General features: G+C 42.0%; 1 long non-coding RNA gene across 4 annotated transcripts in view; it reads right to left on the reverse strand.

Moving 5' to 3' along the window:
* LOC310840738 overlaps window positions 1-24,640 on the reverse strand; it is a 63,493-nt gene that overhangs the window by 38,221 nt on the left and 632 nt on the right. For 2 of the 4 annotated variants that reach the window (XR_014562071.1, XR_014562073.1), the window contains exon 1: window positions 9,819-10,477. This is a non-coding gene — a long non-coding RNA (uncharacterized lncRNA). Of the gene's footprint in view, window positions 1-9,818; window positions 10,478-17,825; window positions 17,903-24,640 lie in introns of those variants that run through there. The other 2 variants (XR_014562072.1, XR_014562070.1) reach the window with 2 other exon arrangements.

Raw genomic sequence — 24,640 nt, forward strand, 5'->3', positions numbered from 1 at the left:
AATATTTTTTTGCACTCTCTGGGGACCCAGGTGGTTATTTGAGTAGTAGGTGGGCAACAGTGTCACTTCTGAATGGGAGCCAACTTAGTTTGCATCCTGGATGGCTGCCTTCCACCTTTATTTGCCCAAATTGCAGCACTCCAGTTTACCTAAGTATGAGGCAGCGTCGCTGCCTGCCTGCCTGCCACTAAAATAGTCATCCAGTGGGGATGAAAATAAGCATCTGGGACGCTCAGTCAGCAGACCCCACAATCACCAAATCTTAAAAAAAATGATCTGGCAAATTTAACTATTTTAAATTATGAGGAAATTAACTGATCTAATAATAATTAGATGGTGCCTTTGTGAGAAGAATCTAATTTTGCAAAAGGAGAATAATATTATGAGTTAATAAAATGTAACAGAAATTATACTAGTTTGGTCAAGGCTCTGGACACTATCACTGATGATATATGTTACTTGGTACTCAAACCCTATGAAATTAAAGAATTACTTTTGGGGAGCGGGAGATATATTCCTATCCAGATTGTTAGATATGCAGACACTTTGCATTTTGCTGAAGTAGATTTATGAAGACCTATCAAAATACCTGGTCAAGTTGCCTTCCTTGAGGGTTGCCATTTAACAATGTTAATTATTATACTTCAGCTCAAAATAGATATGGAACATAAATGTAAAAAGTTCATCATTTGCAGTCATACAGCTGGGGAAATAAGATTACACACTGAGGAAGGGGGGGGAAAGAGCAAGACAAGTTAACATAATATAACTCCCCCTGGTATTATTGAGCAAAATCTGTGTCAACAAAGCATTCCTGAAGGAAAGGGAGCGGGAGAGGTCATTATAATGGAACTGAAAAGCTGCAACTAGAAAAGCTAAGTTGAATAGTAAGTAATAAGAACCCAATCAAACTTTCACACCATTTTCTTAAATTGGCCAAATTCAGAATGGTGAATCCTGAATTTCAAAAGTTTTTACTTTGGATTTCAGAATTCAACGTTAAGGGGTGCTTAAAATATCAATTCTTGAAGCCTAATAGTAGTAGTAGTAGTAGTAGTAGTAGTAGTAGTAGTAGTAGTAATAATAATAATAATAATTATTATTATTATTATTATTATTATTATTATTATTATTATTATTATTATTTATTTATACCCCGCCCATCTGGCTGAGTTTCCCCAGCCACTCTGGGCGGCTTCAAATCAAGTGTTAAAAACAATACAGCATTAAATATTAAAAACTTCCCTAAACAGGGCTGCCTTCAGATGTCTTTTAAAGAGAAGATAGCTACTTATTTCCTTCACATCTGAAGGGAGGGCGTTCCACAGGGTGGGCACCACTACCGAGAAGGCCCTCTGTCTGGTTCCCTGTAACCTCGTTTCTCGCAATGAGGGAACCGCCAGAAGGCCCTCGGCGCTGGATCTCAGTGTCCAGGCTGAAAGATGGGGGTGGAGACGCTCCTTCAGGTATACAGGACCGAGGCCATTTAGGGCTTTAAAGGTCAGCACCAACACTTTGAATTGTGCTCGGAAATGTACTGGGATCCAGTGCAGATCTCTCAGGACCAGTGTTATGTGGTCCCGGCGGCCACTCCCAGTCACCAGTCTAGCTGCCGCATTCTGGATTAATTGCAGTTTCTGAGTCACCTTCAAAGGTAGCCCCACGTAGAGTGCACTGCAGGTAGGGTCTCAGCCTGTGTACCAGACAGAGCTGGTAGACAGCCACCCTGGACACAGAATTAACCTGCACCTCTATGGACAGCTGTGAGTCCAAAATGACTCCCAGGCTGTGCACCTGGTCCTTCAGGGGCACAGTTACCCCATTAAGGACCAGGGAGTCCCCCACACCCACCCGCCCCCTGTCCCCCCAAAACAGTACTTCTGTCTTGTCAGGATTCAACCTCAATCTGTTAGCCGCCATCCATCCTCCAACCGCCTTCAGGCACTCACACAGGACCTTCACCGCCTTCACTGGTTCTGATTTAAAAGAGAGGTAGACCTGGGTGATGAATTTTAAAGTTGATATGGTTAAGAATCAGCTTCCGCATTCAATAGATCGACATATTAAAACAAACACAGCCTCCTCCTTTGTCATTCAGAACGTTGAACATTTTTTAATTAGGAAAATGTTTTTTAAAATGAATTTGTAGAAGTAAAGTTGATGTAGAATTTGCATGCATATGCCAACCTTGCCTCCTACGGGCACGTGCGCACACACACCATTTCAACTCAGTAAATTATCAGAGGTATGCTGTTGTGATAATATGACCAATGGTAACATCTCGTGTTCCAAGTTGCTACTGGGAGCATTTAATCAGAAGTGCTCCTTTGGTACCCTCAATTGCTCTGGAAGCTCTATAGAATGTCAGGAAGTAGGACTGTCAATGATACCATTTACCAATGGTCGCTGCAGAGGGCAAGGAAGGGTAAAACTGAGGGATCTCTCCCTCAATATCTGGCCTCCCCATTTCCCAATGATGCTTTCCTTTTTCATAAACAGCAGCATGGCTTTGTTTCATGCATCTGTGTGTATTGTGCAGTTAGCCCCTGGAAGGCAGTGCTTTGCCAAGGCCACCTCTGTGTGAGATTGACAACTGAAAGAGGACTAGAATATGCATTCCCCAGAGCCAGGCAAACACTTTAGAAACTATGCCACAATAAAAGAATATTTCATGAAGGCCTGACCCTGAACCTTGGTTATGATCACAAAATGAGATGTCTTTCATGCCCTCCAACATTTCTCCGATGTAAATAGGGATGTCCTAGTCAACAACAACAACAACTATAATAATAATAATTTTATTATTTATACCCCACACAACTGACTGGGTTGCCCCAGCCACTCTGGGTGACTTCCAACATCTATAAAAACATAATAAAGCATTAAACATTTTTTTTAAAAAAAAACACCCTATCTGGCTGCCTTTGGATGTCATCTAAAGGTTGCATAGTTACAGTGGTACCTCTGGTTGCAAACAGGATCCGTTCCAGAGGCCCATTCTCAACCTGAACAGAATGTAACCCACGTCTGTGAGTCACGATTCATCGCTTCTGCGCATGCGTGTGACGTCATTTTGCACATCTGTGCATGTGCGAGCAGCGAAACCCGGAAGTAACCCGTTCTGTTACTTCCGGGTCGCCGCAGAACACAATCTGAAAATGTTCAACCTGAAGCAAACGTAATATGAGGTATGACTGTACTTATCTCCTTGGCTCGGGAGTCGCATAACTCCTTACCCTCCAACATTTCTCCAATGAAACTAGGGGCATCCTAAGGAAAAGCAGGACATTCCGAGATAAAATCAGAAACCAGGATGGCTTCTGTAAATCCAGGACTGTCCCTGGAAAACAGGGACACTTGGAGGGTCTGGCCTTTCATTGGACCAACAAATCTTTATACCAGATGAACCCTGCCTTTGACAGAGAAGCCTCCTCCTAGAGCAGGGATGAGGGGATCTGTTGCCCTCCATATGTTGTTGGATTCTATCATCAGCCTCAGACCAGCATTTTCAGTACAGTGGTACCTCGGGTTAAGAACTTAATTCGTTCTGGAGGGCCGTTCTTAACCTGAAACTGTTCTTAACCTGAGGTACCACTTTAGCTAATGGGGCCTCCCGCTGTCGCTGTGCCGCCACCACACAATTTCTGTTCTCATCCTGAAGTAAAGTTCTTAACCCAAGGTACTATTTCCGGGTTAGCGGAGTCTGTAACCTGAAGTGTCTGTAACCTGAAGCGTCTGTAACTCAAGGTACCACTGTAATAAGAAACGATGGAAGTCATAGTCCAACAACCTCTTGAGAACCCCAGGTACTCCATCTGTGTTCAAGTGGCTACTTTCAGAAACACTTCTCTCACACATTTTGGTTGAGATGTCTTTTAAAAAAAAAAAAGACAAAAAAACACAACCACCTTCTGCTGCCATACTGAGAAATGGAGTCATCATTTCTACTTACAGGAATCCCTTCATATATATTGATTTACACACATACACAAAGCAACTGACATAAAGTAAGTTCTTAAAAGCCGTTGGAGAACGTTACTTTAAATGTCCCAATACACCTTAAAGAGTGTGTGGAGCCAAAGGATAAGATGTGGTTAAATATGGTGTGACCCCAAACAGCATAAAGCATATTCATTTGTGCTCATGTGCACACACACAAAGACTTCATGTGCATACTGATATTCTACCAAATTTCCCGTCTTTCCTCTCTGGTGGTTATCCAGGCATTATAGCTAGCTATATGTTATACTGAGGCATGTCTTATCAGTCAAGCCAGACAATTTAATAAGAGAAGACCTGTCAAGCAAATAGCATTAGCTCTTGAGAAACCCTTTCACCATCGTTCCCCCAAAACAGGAAGGTATTTAGCAAGAGGTGTGCAAACTGGCTGTAAATGCAATACTCGGAGTCAAAGGTGGATGTCATCAGTTAAAAACAGGTTTAGGAATGTGCAATTCCTTGCAGCAGAAATACTTGAGCCATATGTTGAAATCTGTTTCTGTAGCTTAAGAACACGCATTACCTTCCTCCTCTCTAGAGTTGCATATTGTCTATTCCTATTTCTTTTATTGATCGGAAGGCTCTCCCCATATATATGACCATAAGCAACAATCAGTCGAAACAAACAAGACATGAAGTATTTTCAATTATTTTGTTGCCAGCATACATCAGTTTCTGTATTATTCACTCATTTCAAGGCAAAGGACAGAATAGGTTACTCCCAGGAACCAGTGATGGCTAGTAAAGGTAAAGGTAAAGGTACCCCTGCCCGTACGGGCCAGTCTTGACAGACTCTGGGGTTGTGCGCCCATCTCACTCAAGAGGCAAGGGGCCAGCGCTGTCCAGAGACACTTCCGGGTCACGTGGCCAGCGTGACAAAGCTGCATCTGGCGAGCCAGAGCCGCACACGGAAACGCCGTTTACCTTCCCGCTGGTAAGCGGTCCCTATTTATCTACTTGCACCCGGAGGTGCTTTCGAACTGCTAGGTTGGCAGGCGCTGGGACCGAGCAGCGGGAGCGCACCCCGCCGCAGGGATTCGAACCGCCGACCTTTCGATCGGCAAGTCCTAGGCGCTGAGGCTTTAACCCACAGCGCCACCTGCGTCCCCCCAGTGATGGCTAATTTAGCTCAAAAACTACAGCTCACATACAACAATTCATACAATGTAATTTAGGTGCGAAGAAATGTCTCTGTGTTATATAAGTGAATTGGAGGAAAGTTCTCTATTACTTTGGCTGCAATTCTACAAACATTTACCTAGAAATATGCCCCACTGAACACAGTTCGACTTCTATAATGCTGTGCACACACAACATTTTATTCTGGCACCTTCATTATATAGCTTTCGGTGAATGCTAAAGATCTACCTCTTCACTCTGGCTTTTGACACTTGAGATGTATACTTTTAGGACCCACCCTATTTATGTAGCTTTAACTTGCTTTAAACTATTTTTAATATTGTGTACTATTGTACTGTATTTTAATATTAATGTTGTGTTTTAATTGTTATAGCCTGCCCTGGGAATTTAGGGTGAAGGGCATGTAATAAATTGTAGCAGCAGTAGTAAAATCAATGAAGACATGGGCTAATGTGGACTCAGTACATAGTCCACACACAATCTAAACCTCTTGTTTTGCCCCTGAAAAGTTCTTCTTGGGAGTCTGGTTTTGTTTAGAAATAAAAGCTCATTGCAGATGGATTCTGTTATTACCCTGCAGCTTGACAGTTTCAAAACATATGTATGTGGTCCAGGCCATTGTGTGCAGGGTGAATCCACACTTGCCCAATGACATTGTGGGTGGACGTATACCAAGATTGTGTTACGTGTATGTGCATACACGTATGTTACGTGTACATGTACGTACGTTTTACGTGCACGTCAAGGGGCAGGAGAAGACAGAACCACCCAGTGCCTTCCCACACTGTATTCCATACACACCCTGTATTTAGATAATCACACTACATGTGTGGCTCAGCATTGTGGGCAATGACTCCGCCTTCATACCTGTCCTTTCCCACTGCCTCTCCCAATGTCCACTGCTATGCAAGGACTGGGGGCAGAACCTGCAACTGGACTAAAGGGTGCTAAGCCCCTCTGGTGAGTTGCTGGCTCAGGTCTTATCCTACATACATCTGGATTTTGCACAGAAATGGCACTGACCTCCTGTACTTATTACATTCCGTGGCCTTTTGGCCCCACTATTGACAGTTTTTTCCTGTCCGCCTTCTTCAACCTGGTGCCCTTTACCTGCTTTGGACTACAACTCCCATCAACCCCAGCCATTGCTCTCTTGATCCCCAGCTGCAGATCCCCAGCTGAACAGAGAACTTCATGAACATGACAAAGCGGGGCTGCAGTCCGTGGATGTTTGTACTCTCTTTAAGGTGCCACAGGACTCTTTACTGATGGTTTTTGTTGCTGCCTTGGGTGGAGGGCGAGGGCAGCTCCCGGGATGAGAGTGTCAACCTCCCAAAGCCAGCTGAAACTATGGTGTTTTGTAAAGCTGTGTCCGAAACTGCTCAGAGTTTTGCAAGCCTTCAAGAGGAAGGAGTTTCGATGTGGGAGGGGGAAAAAACCCACCATCTTCTCCTAATGTAACCAGTTTCTTCAAGGTCCGTCATGAGCATTAGCTACCACAAGCTCCTCAGCTCTGCCACATAACTAAACCCAGGGTGGGAGGGGGGAATCCAAGAAATTATCCAGCAAGCTTGTTAAGGTACGCCCTATAATAAATTCATAAAATGTGCCATAACAGTCATAAAGTCACCTTCATGTTGGTGGAGAGAGCCAAGATGAGATTTACACACCTGCTTACCCCACCCCTTGTATTCAGGATTAAGTGGGATGTAAGCCATGTCTGGACCTTGCGCTGGCCTTCTCTGTTGGTATGGACTTCACTCAGGGATAACAGTGTTTGCTCAGGTGCACTATCTTGGGTGTTCTCCTGATTTCTAACACAACAACCATTCTCTCTCCCGGCTAATAAAAGCCATTGACAAGGCCAGCAGCCTATGAGTTTTCTCTCATGTACTTCTTCTCCTTTCATAAACCTCTTTGAGTATACATGGGTGTCAACCTTTCTGTGGAAACACCTTAGTTGGAACACACTTGCATTTTCTTCATCAACTTTTTACTGAGACGTGTAAACCAATGACATGACATCAAAGTAGCAAAAGGCACATGCTGCAATCATTTAAGGACTACATATTCCTTTAAATGGTTCCCAGTTATGTCTATCACCCACTCCCTTTCCTCTTAGATTCTTAAATAACTGGTTGATTTGTCTGTTCTGTTTTAACCTCTCCTGTAGTATTCAGCTTCTTTTGCTTTCTTGCTTCTAGGCACTAACCATCTTGGCTTCAGCAGAAAGGCTATGTATCAGACACATCGGTTATCTGGAGACGAAATATGCTAAGGTATATGCTACACAATACACAAATACACCAATTAGAGAGGAGTAAAGTAAAACCTAAGTTCCCCCCGCCCCAAATCAAGAAGATGTAGGCATATCCTGTACTCCCCAGTACCATCTTCCGAATCACATTGTTCCCATCTATGACATGCACAGCCTGAACAACTGGAGGGGGGAGAGATCATTGGTTGGGAGATCCCCCTAAAAAAAATCTGGACACCCCCCCCCCAACCCTGAAGGATCTGGTCTTCAAATTAGGAATCTTGAGTTCAAGGTTGCAGATGTTTGCTCAGCTTCAGCTTCTACACTTCAGCTTCTACACTGGCCTTCCCCTTTTCTTGGAGAAAACCAGTCTGGCCAATGTCATACATGACTTGATTACACCCAGATTAGATTACTACAATGCACTCAATACAGAGTAGCCTTTGAAAAGCATTTAGAAAATCCAATTGGTTCAGAATGTGGAAGCAAGAGTTGTAACAGAAGCCCCTTTTTTCAGGTCACAAAACACCAATATGTACCACTTTATTTGCTCCTGTTTTCCCGGGCAAATGGAAGTTCTCGTTCTTCCCTTTGAAGCTCTAAACACATGTGAGGCCAGGAGAATATCAGAAGGACCAGCTCCTCTCCTATTAACCTAACACATATGATATCTTGCTCCAACATTGTCTGAAACAGATTGTGCTGTGTATACTGTATAAAACTCTTTGACAGGACACCCAGGGTGTGGAGTTTGTGATCTTTAGAGTAAAACTTAGTTCCATACTTGCTTTGGTTTAGTTGCCAGTCCAGGATGCTAGTATTTAAGCAACCACCTGACCTGAGCAGTGGTTGAAAATTCTTGCTCTTTTTTATTTGTTTTACTGCCTCTGCTGTTTTGTTTATTGTTTATTGCTGTTATTGGCAAGTGGTCATTTTAAGAATATTTGTATTCTATTTTCCTAGTTTTCTGTTTATCATGAGTCACCTTCATTGCCCCTCGTGGACATAAGGTAGGACAGAAATATTCCAATAAAAAAGAATCCCCCTTCTCTTTTCTTGATTGTCTAGGGCAGGGGTAGGCAACCTAAGGCCTGTGGGCTGGATGCAGCCCAATTGCCTTCTAAATCCGGCCCGCGGACCATCTGGGAATCAGTGTGTTTTTACATGAGCAGAATTTGTCCTTTTATTTAAAATGCATCTCTGGGTTATTTGTGGGGCCTGCCTGGTGTTTTCACATGAGTAGAATGTGTGCTTTTATTTAAAATGCATCTCTGGGTTATTTGTTGGGCATAGGAATTCGTTCATATCCCCCCCCAAAAAATATAGTCCAACCCACCACATGGTCTGAGGGACGGTTGATCAGCCCACGGCTGAAAAAGGTTGCTGACCCCTGGTCTAGGGGACTTCCAATGCAAGTAACGTTTTACATGGCAAAAATGTGCTGGAGGATATTTCAAGAAAGAAGGAGGGAAGCAACCTGTATTGGGAATGGAAAATGAATGCAGCAACAATGCTTCTCTGTTATTGTTTTGTTGGAAAAAACACATCTTGGAGGCTGAGAGGTGATGCTTTTGATGAGACAAAGAGACAGCTTGGGCATGGTTGGCTCAACAGCACTTCAGAAGGAAAATCAAAGGAGTGCCGTCAATAATGGTAAGAACAACCAGAGAGACCGAAGGAGCAAAATTTGAATTTGTCCTCCCTCAACTTCTCAAGATGATCATACCTTCATTAAAGAGTTCCTTTCTGTCAAAGGGCATATCCTCTATGGTCCACCACCATGCTGTGAAACAGAAGTACCAAAAGTGGAGATCATGCTTTAAGGAAGAATAGCACATAGCTGAATGTACCGTAAGGTTTGGTTTCACCACGCTTCATACAGAAACCTGGTCCAAGTGTTTTTTCTAATATATTTTTAGAAGAGTATAAGGATTTTATTTTTTTTAAAAAGGCATTTAGTTATGGTAGTTTGCTACTTTTATAGAAACTGCTGTCCAGTAATAAGCCTTCTGGCCCATAATGTCATGTTTGCAGGCTTTGTTGTAAAAAGGAGTGGAGCACTGGCTAGATTTCCCTTAATCTGTGTAGCATTAATTGTTAGAGGAAGCAGGAGCACAGCTTCCAATTCCAGTAGGCCTGTGTCATTTGACAACTCGGCCTTTTCCCAAGCATGAGAGGCGCAATGGCTGAAGGTCCCCATCCTCATTTATTTCTAAAAGGACTAACAGATGAAATTTGTGAACTTTATTCCTACAACAGGAGATTTAAAAACAAACAGCACTTGCTGTTGCACCTGTTGGAAAGTTGACACAGAATGGAGCGGGGAGAAGAGTCCAAAGGACAATGATTTTATGAAGGAATAAGTGGCTCTCACAGGACATTTATTGGGAGACGTCCCTTCCAGCTGGCTATGTCTCCTCACCTTACGTGTGGGATGCTGTTGTGTACAGGAGAGATAGGAGAGGTCATTGTTCCTAATCTTCCAGAAATTTGTAGAAGATTTTACCTGTGGTCTGCACAGCCACATTCCCATATATGGAATTGAACAGAACCTACAAAGAAGAACATCTGGATGTTAGAACAGCTTATGGTCTCGGCTGGTCTACTTTCAACTGCAAAAATGAAATTTGCTTTCTTACATTTATTTACCACCACGTCTTACATAAATGCCCACAAGCGGTGACTGGAATGTAGAGAGGATCCCGTAACAGAGGAAGTGCATGGCTTGTGAGGAAAGGAGAAATCTTCCCCTTTTGTTTTTATCAGAAGGCTTCCTCTTTCTCTTCAACTCCTCTCCAGAACTCACTGTACCATGCACAGGTCATGCAATCCTATCTGTGACTAATAGAGGAGACTTTTGCCAAATATTTTATTTTGAACTTTTGACAGTGTGAAGATAAAATATTGTAGGTTTTAATCCAGCAATGTATCCTCCGGAAAGTTGGTGGGGATGAAGATGATCTTTCATATATTTGGGGCCTTAAGATATTTATGGCTTAAAACACCAATATGAACTCCTTGAATCAGCCCCAGGAACAAAATGGCAACAAGTGCAGCTGTTTTAAAATGGAGGGGGGTTATGTGAGTTCTAAATGATTGAAGTTACCAAATCACCTTCAAAGCTAGTACTAGTATTCACATGCTGACTGTGTATAACTGAACTACACTTTTCAGAAAAAGGCTTTTTGAAGCATATTTTTCTGACTAAAAATTGCAGCTTCACTTTAAAATAAGGTCTCAGCTAGATGAACGGCTAATTACACTTCACAATTAGTAATATTTCACTTTCTCGATGAACTCATCAGAAAGTGCTGCAAGGTACTATGGCTGTTCTGCGACAATGTCAATAGGAACGCATTCAATTTTCTCACACGCATAAACACGGACGTTGTGAGAAACAATTAACACTTCATTAATATGATATAAAATGCTAATTTACCTTCCATCCCATGAGACCCAAAATACCCTTTTACCCGTATGGGCAAATAATTGTTATCGTGATGCAGAGTGTTTGAACCAGGTTCACAGTGCGTTGGGAGAAATCATTGTATACGTTCTTTGTACAATAGCAATTAGTTAATGAGAAAGAAGAGTGGCACATCTTTAACCCTGTGACAGATGAAAGCACCCTGTTATTCCACTTGGCTAAGGTACTCTGTGCCACAGCAGGCCCAAGATAAGTATGTATATTGGTGAATGGCTTCTAATCTCATTTTTAAGAGTAGATTGAAATGAAGAGCTACAAGCACTGCGGCGGTAGTTGTTACAGACAAGAATTGCCCACCGTAAACTGCACAGCACAGACATTCACTGGCAGTTCCCAGTGATCAAAGTATTTGACTTAAATAATTGATTTATTTACACTAGTAAAAAAGATATTATCATACCACTGAGGAATTAAAGACACTCACGCACGCTTTGCGCTTCGCAATGCCCTGCGGGTGTGATTAGGATATCGCACATCAAAGCGGATTCGCTCTGAAGGATTTCATACAATAAATTAATAAAAATAATTGAGTTAAATAATTCCTCTGATTGCCGGGATGCCTTCTGCAAGATCTGGCACAAGATGCTCTGTGCAGAGTTAACAGCTGCACAGCAGTCAGATATAGACCCATCTAGGAAAATTTAGAACCCCGCTCAGTTTGGGGCTCTGGCATTCCAAATTGCTCTGCTGAAATACACACACACTTTGCAATATACACAGCACCACAAGCGAAAATTAGCAGCTGTTTGACAGGTTCCCTCACCCCTTCTTAGGGTGTAGTAAAATGTACCCATGTCCAAACACAGCAATGTTTCTCTTCTCCCACCTCTGTTCTGCATGCTGCCGGCAGGATCAGAGAAAGGCCTCATCATGATGAAGGAGACATTAATAACTAGATATTATGAAAGGGAAGGAAGCCATTTTTACTGGCGTGCTCAAGTGTATTGAAACATGCTGTTCCTCGCATAAGGAGTTCCCTTTCATTCCTTTGTAAAGAAAAAAGATGTCTTTGCACGATATCTTGTGTGTGTGTTACAAGACAACAATACCTAGGCCCCATCTGCACTATAATGCAGTATCATGCTGCTTTATACAGCCATGGCTTCCCCCCCAAACAATTCTGGGAACTGTGGCTTGTTAATGGTGCTGAGAGTTGTTAAAAAAAAACTCCTATTGTCCTCAGAGAGGTACAATGGTCAAGAGCTTCCTGAAAAGAGGGGTGATCATTAAACCATCCTGGACTTGTAGCTCTGTGATGAGAATAGGGGGGTCTCCTAACAACTCCCAGCAGACTTAACAGCGGTGCCATTTTTCTAGAAAAAGAGGTGCCAGAATTCACCTTGTTCTCTTATAAAATGGCAATGGTGCCCACTTGAGAGGTGCCGGAACTGAGTTCCAATTAGTTCCAGCTGAAAAAGCCCAGCTTAACAGCAGTGGTTCGCAGGACTCTTTGGGTGAAGTAATGGCGGTTTAAAGTGGTGCGATAATGCTTTAAATGTATAGTGCAGATGGGGTCCTAGTGTGGGGTTACTGGACAGAGAGTAACCCAGTAGAAGGCTTGAAATCAAGATACTGTCCAGCCATGACAGTCACTGGATGACCTGGGTCAAGCATTATCTCTCAGCCTAATCTGCTCCACGGACTCACAAGGATGGGCAAAAGTGGGGAAAGCCAATGGATATTGATCGGCACCTAGGTCTTCAAAATCCATTAGATAGATAGTCCTGGCACACTGTAAGGAGAGAAACACCAAGGGAAAGACCAATGGCCCATGCTCAATGAATCCAGCTCCTTGTCATTCTGCCTAGGCTGGCGAAGCCAAAGTAATGAAATTGCAACAGTTCTGGTTGCAGAGTAACGACAGCCCAAAATGCTCCACATGTGAATTGGGCTTTATTCTACTTTGCATTATTTCAGGGAACGTCATATTTCAAGTGACAGCTGTTGTTGCTTTTTTGTTCTCTATGCTTATGTGGACCTACGGAAGTGAAAGTAGTTCTCATCAGCAGTTTGGTGCCTGTGATAGGAGCAAATCAATCTATTTCCATTCAACACTGTTTTCACATGTGCTCCGCCCTAAGCCCATCCCATTTCTGCATTAATCCGCACCGGTTATTATTTTTAAGTTCAGGCTGAAATTCACAAAGATCAAATTCCTGAAGCCTCCCTACTCAGGAACAAGATTGAAGCAGAACTAGCTGATTGTCCTCCCCACCCCCACTCCAATACCATTAACTATCAGACCTTTGGAAGTCATTAAATGATTCACTCGCCCAACATTATTGACCTATTAAAATGCTTTTCATGGAGTTGAGCATTGTTTTCTTTGGATGGTGGCCACTGGCTGGGATAACACAGAGATATGGTTCCCATTCCTTCTTAATGGGAGATGTTAGGAACTGAACCTGGCTCCTGTATTTATGTGGAACTATGTAGAAGGATGAGGACAACAGTCAGAGACAGAAATTTAGTCACCACCAAGGGAATAAAAAGGTAAAGACAAAGGGACCCCTGACCTTTAGGTCCAGTTGTGACCGACTCTGGGGTTGCGGTGCTCATCTCGCTTTATTGGCCGAGGGAGCCGGCATTCGGCTTCCGGGTCATGTGGCCAGCATGACTAAGCCACTTCTGGTGAACCAGAGCAGCACACAGAGACGCCGTTTACCTTCCCGCCGGAGCGGTACCTATTTATCTACTTGCACTTTGACGTGCTTTCGAACTGCTAGGTTGGCAGGAGCAGGGACCGAGCAACGAGAGCTCACCTCATTGCGGGGATTCGAACCGCTGACCTTCTGACTGGCAAGTCCTAGGCTCTGTGGTTTAACCCACAGCGCCACCCAGAAATGACTCCGCAACAGTGCAACAACAGTGCAACAACAGAACAGCAGGGAAAAGCACGAATGCAAGTTTGTTTAAATAAAGTTCTTCATATTATATTACTCCTGCTTGATAACAAACACCACTTGTTATAGGCGAGGATATTAATAGGCAAGATGTTAAATTGTTTTTCTATATGCAACAACAGCAGCAAGAGTATTGTTAGCCCAGAAATGGAAACAAGAAGAAATCCTGACGAAAGAAGAATGGCAGATAAAATTAATGGACTACGCAGAATTAGATAAAATGACAGGAAGGATTCGAAACTTGCGGGACCAGAGATTCACAGAAGATTGGAGGAAATATACGAACTATTTGAAGAGCAATTTGTAATCAACAAATTACGTTAATAGGACTACAATAAGTTTTGTAAGGAGAAATATATGAAATATTGCACAGTAAAGAAAGAATAGAATATTAGTTATGAGATCTGAATGTAATAGTGAATGTAATAAATGTATATTCAGTGAATAGATTGGAAAATTTTCAGATGTGATTGATGGAACTAAAAAAAAAGGTATGAGATATGAAAATATGTTTAATTATTGTTGAAAATGATACGTTGAAAACATATATATATATAGAGAGAGAGATATATATAAAACACTACTTGAAATAGCATCTGCTCTTCAGAACTCCTCCCCAACCCATCCCATGTCACCATCCCATGTCAGACAGACTTCATCTCTATCACCTGTTCAGCACCCATGGAAAGATTTCTCCTTTTTCAACAAGCCTTTTAAGTAGAAATCTTTATCCCCACCTGTGTCTCTATTGGATTTGGAATAGGTTTTGCATATGAAACGGCTTTTAATTTTCCACCCATGTGGAATTGTTGAAATTGTTTTTACATATGGGATTTTAAAAAAAATGTGTTTTTTGTTGAAATTTTCACTGTGAAATCGCTGCAAGGTATTTTGTGAGGTGCAATCCAGAAATGTGATCAAATGCATAAATAAATACTTGTGTGACTCAGTTTATGTTTCGAACAACTAACCTGGGCTCAGGCCATACAAATATTCTCATTTCTTGAGAAACATCATGAGATGCTGGTGTGCTTTTCAGTTGCTTGGGTGGCAGGGGTTAATTAAAACAACAGAATTTTTTTTTAACTCAACAACAATAAAATCGGCTCAAAACCTGTAGAAGCAAATTAAACATTAAAAAAAGCTTCAAATATTAAAAGTGAGCTGTGTGGGCTGACAGCTGTTCCCATGACAAGGGTCTTTAAAAATCTCTTTTAAAGGTTTCTGAAACAAATCTCTGTGGCAGTGTGGGAGCAAAGAGCTCTATTAAAGCTTTCCCAAGTGGAGGGAGAGGAAAAGCTGAGAGCCAGCTAGGTAAATAAAGGAGGACTCCTATGAAATCAAAATGATGCCTATCACAAATCTGAGAACCTTCGTGTTTACAAGGACTCACTGTTAAAGGGGAAAGGGATTTTACTTAGAAATGTCGGAAATGTTTAATTAGGCCCAGTTCAAGTGGTAACAGTGACCAACCACTTTTTGGCTCCACAATCCTGTGGAGCTGTCTTTTCTGAGAACTCACACCACCACATGGAGCCATAGAAATCCCCTTCAGAATCCCATGTTGAATTCATGGAAGGAGGAACAGGATCACAGCTGTAGTTCACACACACCCTAACCTCTGGGCATTGAGCCAGACCTCCGTTCAGAGCCTAAACACAGAGTGTTGTGCACATGGACCCTGTGCAGAATTTACACAAAGGTTGGGGTGGGCCGGCCATTGTCGCCCCACCTTTCTTCCCATCCATCCAATGTACCCTGTTCTTTTGTGATGTAGGCAAATTGCTCAACAGGTTGCTTCAGTCCCAAACCTGCAATCATACAAATCATATTGGAAATGGAGACCACACTCACAAAGGCACAAAGATAGCACAAAATTGTTTCGGACCAAGTACTGTGGCCCTATAATCTCTCAGTAACTTGAGCGGGAGTGCCAGTCTTTACATTTTTAACAGATCCTTAATCAGTTAACTATAGGGATGAATGAATCTGTTAGCTTTGAGGGGGGGGTTCCATATTAAATCCAGTTTGCATATGAGCTTGTGATTTAAAAAAAAAAACCTCACAAAAATTCATCAGCATATCAGTACACATTTTTCTTAATATACACATTTTGCAATAAATTTCCCCCAATATTTTTGTAATGCTATTTTCCTAATTTTTGTGCACATTTTGTCCAAACAGGTGCATTTTTGTACACACATTTCAGTTGGCAAACTGTATCACGAAATTTGGGAAAGTGTGAATTTTGAAAGATTCGCTTTGTGTGTTGTGCATTGTTGTGCCGAAGAGCAAATTAAAATGCAAACCAAATCGAAAGCCTCCCCATCTCTAATGAGGAGGGCCATTTTGTATACACAGTGAGCAAATATGTTCATTATATTGTGCCTTACTTGGGATGAGAAAGGAAGACTGTAAGAAGCATTCATAACACTTTTAAATAAGGAGGAATCATCAAGCTTTGCACTTAATTCTGTTTCGACTGAGAAGCTCTAAGCATTTTGCACTTATTACAATAATACTTACAACAGTTTTTTAACACCAGTAGTTTCCACCCCCATTATAATTCTCTGCTATATTGCCAAATTGCACGCTAGTATCTGAGGGGGGAAGTTCTCGTGCTGCAAGACACCTAATTTTCACATGAAGAACCGTTAGCATGAGGTGGCTGAAAAAACAAAGGACTCATTTTCAAACATTTTCCCTGGCTTTGTACTTTTCCTCTCTTCCTTGCCCCCAAATTAGGATAGGGCTCCCACACACAAGCTGCTCAACATGTAAAAAATGAGGCAGTAAAAAGTCCCCGCATGTGAGAACATAACTACCTCAAAAATAAAGGTGTGAATTGGTTGCAAGCCCTCACTGGCTCACAGAATTTGCTAAATCCTTGATGTCTATGGAGGATATCAACACTGTCTTTGACAGCCACTTTGTTGAATACCTGACTGAACTGTAAAATAATAGTAGCTAAATTCTAACTACTAAAAGAATCAAAATACCCCCAAGCCAACCAGCCAACCATCTTGTTCATGTGTGCAATGGTGTTTGGGCTAACATTATTTGCTCCACGTCTGCCCCTTCTGCCTTATTCTGTCTTCATGCAGTGGCGTAGCATGGGTTGTCAGCACCCGGGGCAAGGCAAGTAATTTGACCCCCTAACCCATGGATTTGCGCCCCCTAACCCTAACCCCCAGATGTTGCGCCCGGTGCGGCCGGGCCCCCCAGCACCCTCCACGCTACGCCACTGTCTTCATGGGAGGGTAGAAGGTAATTAATGCCATCTTGAAGAAGAACGTGGTCCCAGTCACATTGAGGGAAGTGTTCATGATGAAGAAGAAACTCTTTCTGGCCCTGAACAGTCAGTGACAAATATCCTTTTGAGGAGCATGGTACTTGAGCAGAAGATGCCTGTCTGCTCAATTCCAGGATGAAACAGATTGCTTAGACAAGTGACAGGGAACATGTGTCCCTCCAGATGTTGTTAGACTCCAATATTCAGCTGTCCCTGCCAGCAAGACCAATGATCCCCAGGCCACAGGTACCTCATTACTGACCCAGGCCACTACCAATCTTGAATCAGATGCGGATTGGGGACTGAAGCAACTTTGATTGCCCTGTTGGACAGTTATTGCTCAAGTAAGAGTGTAGCTGTTGATTTTCTGGACCTCTCATGGATTTTCAATACTATCAACCCTAGCATCCTGCTGGATTGGGGACCATTCCGTGGAGGTGCACATTGGCGGATTAAGGGTAGGCAAATGGTGGGATTCTGATTGTGCAGTGGGCTTTCCCCCTTCTCCTCTCTCTCCATGCCACCCCAGTTGGTTCAGGGAGGAGTTCAGGACAACCCTCGGGACAGTGAATAGGGAAGGAGAGGGTGGGGATCGGTCTATCTGTCAAGCCAAAATGCTTGCCCTTATGGAACAAGCACGCGATGTTGAATTCCTCCCTGTATATTTAAACTTCAGAATCCACTGCCGCAAGGTGTGTTGATGGCCCCCAATTTAGGTAGCTTTAAAAGGCAACTGGGTGAACTCACCATAAGAGCTATATGCTACAGAAGGAGCAGCATGCTTCTCTGAATACCAGTTGTCACAGAGGGCTATTGTCTTTATATCCTTCCTATGGGTTTCCTGGAGAAGCAGCTGATTGGCCGCCATGGGACAGAGGAGGTTGATCTTGTTTTTTTTTTTTTAATAAATTTTTATTAGGGGTTTTTACAAAATAAAGTACAAAGATAAACAACCTTTCTTTTATCTCAACAGAGTTTTCATGACTTCTTTGGACTTCCTCACATCTCCCGCTGCCATTTTCATCATCATAAATTTTTCCCAGCAATTTATCATCTAATTTGCAAATTTTATAACCACTTATTTAAATATAATCCTCTGTAAATTAATTTCTCTTAATCTCACTTTACATCCCATTTCGATCCGATTTTGTGGTGGCCAATTATTTATGATCAAACATCCTACTTAACTTTCCACCAAATCACAATATTTTTGTAAATAAGTCTTAAATTTCCTCCAATCTTCTTCAACCCTCTCTTCTCCCAGGTCTCGAATTCTGCCAGTCATCTCAGCCAGTTGCATATAGTCCATCAGCTGCATCTGCCATTCTTCCAGAGTGGGTAGATCTTGAGTTTTCCACTTCTTGGCAATAAGTATCCTTGCTGCTGCTGTTGCGTACAAAAAGAATGTTCGATCCTTCTTTGGCACCATCTGGCCGACAATGCCCAGGAGGAAGGCCTCTGGTTTCTTAAGGAAGGTATACTTAAATACCTTTTTCAGCTCATTATATATCATTTCCCAGAAGACCTTCACCCTGGGACAAGTCCACCAGAGGTGAAAGAATGTTCCTTCATTTTCCTTACATTTCCAACATTTGTTGTCTGGCACATGGCATATTTTGGCTAGTTTAACTGGGGTCATGTACCACCTATATATCATTTTCATTACATTTTCCTTCAGAGCATTACATGCCGTGAAGTTCATCCCCGTGGTCCACAACCTTTCCCAATCCTCAAACATAATATTATGCCCAATATCCTGTGCCCACTTTATCATGGCCGACTTAACCATTTCATCTTGTGTATTCCATTTCAACAGCAAGTTATACATTCTTGAAAGTACTTTAGTCTTAGGTTCTAACAATTCTGTTTCCAACTTCGATTTCTCCACCTGGAATCCTAGCTTTTTATCCTTTTTAAAAATTTCTTGAATCTGAGCGTAATGTAACCAGTCTCGCACTTTGTCTTTCATTTTTTCCAAACTCTGCAATTTCCAATTGTTGCCCTCTTTCTCTATTATTTCCCAATATTTCGGCCATTTGGCCTCCATATTGGGTCTTTTTCGGGCCTTAGCCTCCAGAGGTGATAGCCATCTTGGAGTTTTATTTTCCAATAGGTCTTTGTATTTTGTCCAGACATTAAACACTGCTTTCCTGACAATATGGTTCTTAAAGGCCTTATTGATCTTAACTTTGTCATACCATAAGTATGCATGCCAGCCAAATGCATTGTTAAAACCTTCTAAATCTAACACATCAGTGTCCTCTAGAAGTAGCCAGTCTTTTAGCCAGCAGAAAGCTGCGGCTTCGTAGTACAACCTTAAGTCTGGCAGGGCAAAGCCCCCTCTTTCTTTCGCATCAGTTAATATCTTAAACTTAATTCTGGGCTTTTTGCCCTGCCAGACAAATTTAGAAATATCTCTCTGCCACTTCCTGAAGCACTCCGTCTTATCCACAATTTGCAATGTTTGAAACAAAAACAACATCTTAGGCAATACATTCATCTTAATAGCAGCAATTCGGCCTAACAAAGAAAGCTTCAATTTTGACCAACTGTCCAAGTCTCTCTTAATTTCAGACCAACATTTTTCATAATTATCCTTAAATAGACTCAGATTTTTTGCTGTTATGTTTACCCCTAGGTACTTTACTTTTTTAACCACAGTTAGTTCTGTTTCTCTCTGAAACCGTTCTGACTCTGCATCTGTCAAGTTTTTTCCCAACACCTTAGTTTTCTGTTTGTTTAGTTTAAAGCCCGCTACCTGACCAAAATCCTGAATCAATTGTAACACTCTTTTTGTACTAGATTCTGGCTCTTGCAATGTCAAAACAAGGTCATCTGCAAAAGCTTTAAGTTTATATTGTTTCACTCCGATCTGAATCCCTTGCACCAACCGGTCCCCTCTAATCAAGTTCAAGAGCACCTCCAGGACAGAAATAAACAGCAAGGGGGAAATCGGGCAGCCTTGTCGTGTCCCTTTTTCAATCTTAAACTCTTCTGTAACCACATTGTTGACTATCAGTTTTGCCTTTTGTTCTGAATAAATCGCGTCAATCCCATTTTCAAAACCCCGCCCCACTCCCATTTCTTTTAAATTCCCCTTCATAAATTTCCAAGAAATGTTATCGAAGGCCTTCTCCGCGTCTATAAAAATTAGAACTGCTTTAGTGTTAATATTTGTTTGCAAAAGTTCCAAAATGTCAATAATGTTCCTTGTATTAGCAAATAAATGTCTTCCTGGGAGAAAGCCTGCCTGGTCTTTATGAATTATCTCATTTAAAACTCTTTTGAGTCTTCCTGCCAAAACGTCAGCAAATATTTTGTAATCCACATTTAAAAGGGAAATGGGACGGTAGTTCTTAAGTTGTGTCTTTTCAGTTTCTGATTTTGGTATCAATGTGATGAAAGCTTCCTTCCACGATTCAGGCGCCTTCTTTCCCTCCATAATTTCATTGCTGACCTCCATCAGTGGTTGAATCAAATAGTCACTTAATGTCTTATAGTACTTGGAGGTCAAGCCATCTGGCCCTGGAGACTTGCCCAACTTCATATTCTGAATGGCCTGTTCTATCTCTAGTCGTGTTATTTTACTATTCAGGAGTGATCTATTTTCTTGTGATAGTTTTTTAAGTCCATTTTTCTCCAAAAATTTTGCAATCTCTTCCTCCTTTTGTGGCCCTTGAGTGTATAATTTCTTAAAATATTTCTGGAAACATTTTCTAATTTCCACCGGGTTCTGAATATTCCTTCCTTCTATTTCCAAATTTGTTACTATGTTCAGCTTTTGTCTCTTCTTCAACTGCCAAGCCAGCAGTTTCCCACATTTATTAGCCGATTCAAATGTTTTTTGTTTCATTGATTTAATCTTCCATTCTATTTCCTGATTTATCAGTTTGGAATATTGTGCCTGATGAAGTTTAATTTCTCTCAAAATCGGCTGTGACTTCGGGTTTACTCTTAGTTTCTTCTCTAACTCTTTAATTTTCCCCAAAATCTTGTCCTTTTTCTCATTTTGTAGTCTTTTCTTTATGGCGTTCTGTTGTATCAAGAACCCTCTCATCACAGCTTTGCTTGCGTCCCAGATTGTTCTTTTTTCCACAGCAGTGTTCAAATTTATCTCAAAATAGTCCTTTATTGTTTTTTCGGCCTTCTTAATAATCTCCTGATCTCTAAACAAGTTGTCATTCATCTTCCATCTAAAGGAGCCGGTTGGTAATAATGTCATGTCCATTTTCAACGCGTTATGATCGGAGCAGGTCTTTGGGCAGATTTCCACTTTCTTCACCTTAGGAGCCAGACCTCTAGAAATCCATATTTGGTCAATTCTTGTCCAAGTCAGTTGGGCTTCAGAGAAAAATGTTCCTTCTTTCCCTAAGGGGTTCTTTGTCCTCCATATATCAATCCAGTCCATGTTGTCTGTCATTTCAAAAAAGGTCTTTGGTAGTCTGCCTTCTTTAGTAACCTTTTGGCTTTGTGACCTATCCATGTTTGTAGAAACGATCCCATTCATATCTCCCATCATAATGATGTTATCATAGTCCAGATAATCCAGCATAATCTCATGCAACTTCTTGTAGAATTCTGATTTCCCTTCATTTGGAGCGTAGATTCCTAATATCAAAATTTTCTCTCCTTGGTGCTGTATTTCAATTGCCAAAATTCTTCCATGTTCATCTTTAAATAAAAATTTTGGTGAGAGGCTCTCCTTTGCATATATCACCACTCCTCTCTTCTTAACTAAGTCCGAAGATATAAATTCTTGGCCTAACCTTTTATTTACCAATATTTTTCTGTGGAGCCTAATCACATGTGTTTCTTGTAAACAAGTAATGTCTAGTTGCTCCTTTTTTAATATGTGAAAAATTTTCTTCCTTTTTTCCGGACTGTTACAGCCATTTATATTCCAACTTAAAAGTTGCAGAGACATCCTGGATAGATCTGTTTAGTTTCCTTGGGATGGTATTTTGTTCTGTGAGTCTTCAGGGTTCTGAGGTACAGGCACCTGTGGTGGTTCAGGCCCTGAGGGTAGTTCAAGTCCTTTATGAAGGTCCTCTCCGTAGGCAGTCAAAAACTTATCCCTATCTTCCAAAGTTCTAATTTTAATCTTCTTCCCTCTAAAGGTAAAAGATAGTCCTTGGGGAAAGTCCCACCTAAAGATGATTGAGTTACTTCTCAGCAGTTTTACTAAGTCCAAATATTCAGATCTAAGATCCAACAGCTGTTTAGGAATGTCCTTAAAAATCTCAATTCTTTTGTCCGAAATGTTCAAGGAGCTTCCGTAGTGCAGGCCCAAAATCTTGTCCCTTTCCTCCTTTGATCTCAACGTAATCAAACAGTCTCTGGGCCTTTCTCTCTTTGTAAGTCTTCCAAGTCTGAAGGCTGACACAATTTTAAAGTCTTCCTCCTCTAGACCCCAGAACTTGGAGAATTCTTTGGTCAGAAACTCAGCTAGATTACCTTCTTCCACTTCTGGTATCGATCTTATCCTTAAATTAATCTCCCTGTTCCGAAGTTCCAACATGGAGAGATAGGTCTGGTGTTCCCCAACCTGCTTACTGAGCGGCCTTACTTCTTTTTCCAACTCTCCCACTCTTTGGCTGGTCTCTTCGGCCAGTTTCTGATTTTCACCTGCAGCCTCCTTCAGTTGTCCGATTGCTTGTGCATTCTGTGCAACTTGCCCAGATAATTTGTTTAAAGTTTCTGTATTAAGGTCAATTTTCGCAGTTTGTTGATCAACTTTCCTCTCCAAAGACTCCAATTTCTCAAGAATTCTCTCTAATACAGAACCAGATCCTCCTGAGGCCATCTCTTCTAGTTGTAAATCCTCAGTTTCTTCCTCCCCTGCCTGTGACAGGGAGGTAACTTTTTCCTCCGAGGGCAAAGTGGGCACAGATGATCTGCGTGCTTGTGAGGCTGCAGTTACGGTTGTCAGAGTTGTTTGTCTGGTTCTTAATCCCTTTCTTTTTGCGCCACTCATTCCAAAGTTATCTAGCAGTCAAGGTCAAGCTGAGTTATTCCCATGGGAAAGCTACGGCCCAGGTGGTAGCAATCAAACAGAGGGCCGGGAAATAGAAAGTAAAACAATGTTTTTGTTGTAAATCCTCAATCCTCTAGGGGGAGCATAAAATGTCCTAGGAAGAAGAGTCCATTCCACATACGAAATCTGAACCAATACTTAGGGATCTTCACAAAAGTAGTTTTAGCAGAGTTGGTTTTAAGTTTGCCACAATATTTCAAGTTGTGCTTACTGGAGTTCCAAAATGCAAAAACGTAACCATTCTGAACTCCCTCAGACTGTCTCAAAGTTTAAATAGAATGTATCCAAATTTGCAGTCTGACAGTTCTACTGCTCAGGCAGTTCTGACACCTGGGCTTCTTAAACAGAATTGTAATCCACAAAGAAAGGAGTATATAAGTCCTAATAAAAGTCCAAAAATCAATTGCTTACAGTCTTTAAAGGGAAAAGTAATCTCTGCGGGTGCTCAATCTGAGCTGTCAAAAGTTCTCTCTATGCCTCCACTCCTCCTGCTCTTTGCTTTAAAAGTCAATGGCTGCGGAGGACGGACTTCCTTTTCCTCGTCTCTCCGCTTTCAGCTTATTTTCAATATTTTTAGTCCCGAAATTTAGTAAGGTCCTCAATTACTCACGGGTTGTTGCGTTTTAGAATCTTGTGTTGAAGGAAGAAAGGTCGGCGCTCACCGGCAACGGCAGCGCGGCTTCGCTCCGCTGAATGCGCATAGACCCACAGCGCCGCTACCCCCTCTGCGATCCGGAGCCCCTTACGGGGTTCCCTCAACGTTTCGGGGGTAGCTCCTGGCGCCCGCCGGGTCCCGAGACCGCAGGCTTCCGCTGCCTGCGGTTTTCCAGAATGGGTCTCCGCTTCGCCGTAGCGGACGACCCTTTTCCAGCGTAGCTTCCCTCTCCCGGTTAGGAAAGGGCAGCCATTACCGTTCGCGCCGCCTCCGGAAGTCCAGAGGAGGTTGATCTTGATGGACTTGTCAGACTGCTCCCATAGGGCTCCTCGTGTTCTCATGATAACCAAATGCAAGCAAGGGAGAGAGAAAGTGAGATTATTTTTTATCAAACAAGAACACACACACCACAATCCACAGAACATTAAGCAATATTGTAATTGGCTTCCATTTTGGATCATGCCCATTTTTTTAAAAAAATTGCACTCGACTTGGCAACCAAAAATGGTGAAACTTGAAATCGGGTAGAGTGGGGCAGGGAGAGGCCTTAGTTTTAATTCCTAAACAACACTTCAGTGCCAGTTGTGAAGTTGGCCAAAGTTTTGCCATCATGTCGTTTGCACTTATCAGAAGCCCTCAGGCAAAAGGAGTAACAGGAAGTAGGTAGGCTCCAAATTATTATTGATAAGAAACTCTCATTCTTTATCGTGCCTGGATAGGTACACTCCGTTAACTGGGGAGGGAGGGGGGACACAGAAATGGTGTTGGGAGTTTAGTTCTCCATTTCCTCCGACTCCTGAAGGACAAAAGTCAAGTGAAAATGATAAAGGTGGTAACATTCCCATTTCAAAGAGGTGTGATCCCATTTATTCT

This window comes from Podarcis gaigeae, assembly GCF_964106915.1.
Source record: "Podarcis gaigeae genome assembly, chromosome: 3".
NCBI lineage: Eukaryota > Metazoa > Chordata > Lepidosauria > Squamata > Lacertidae > Podarcis > Podarcis gaigeae.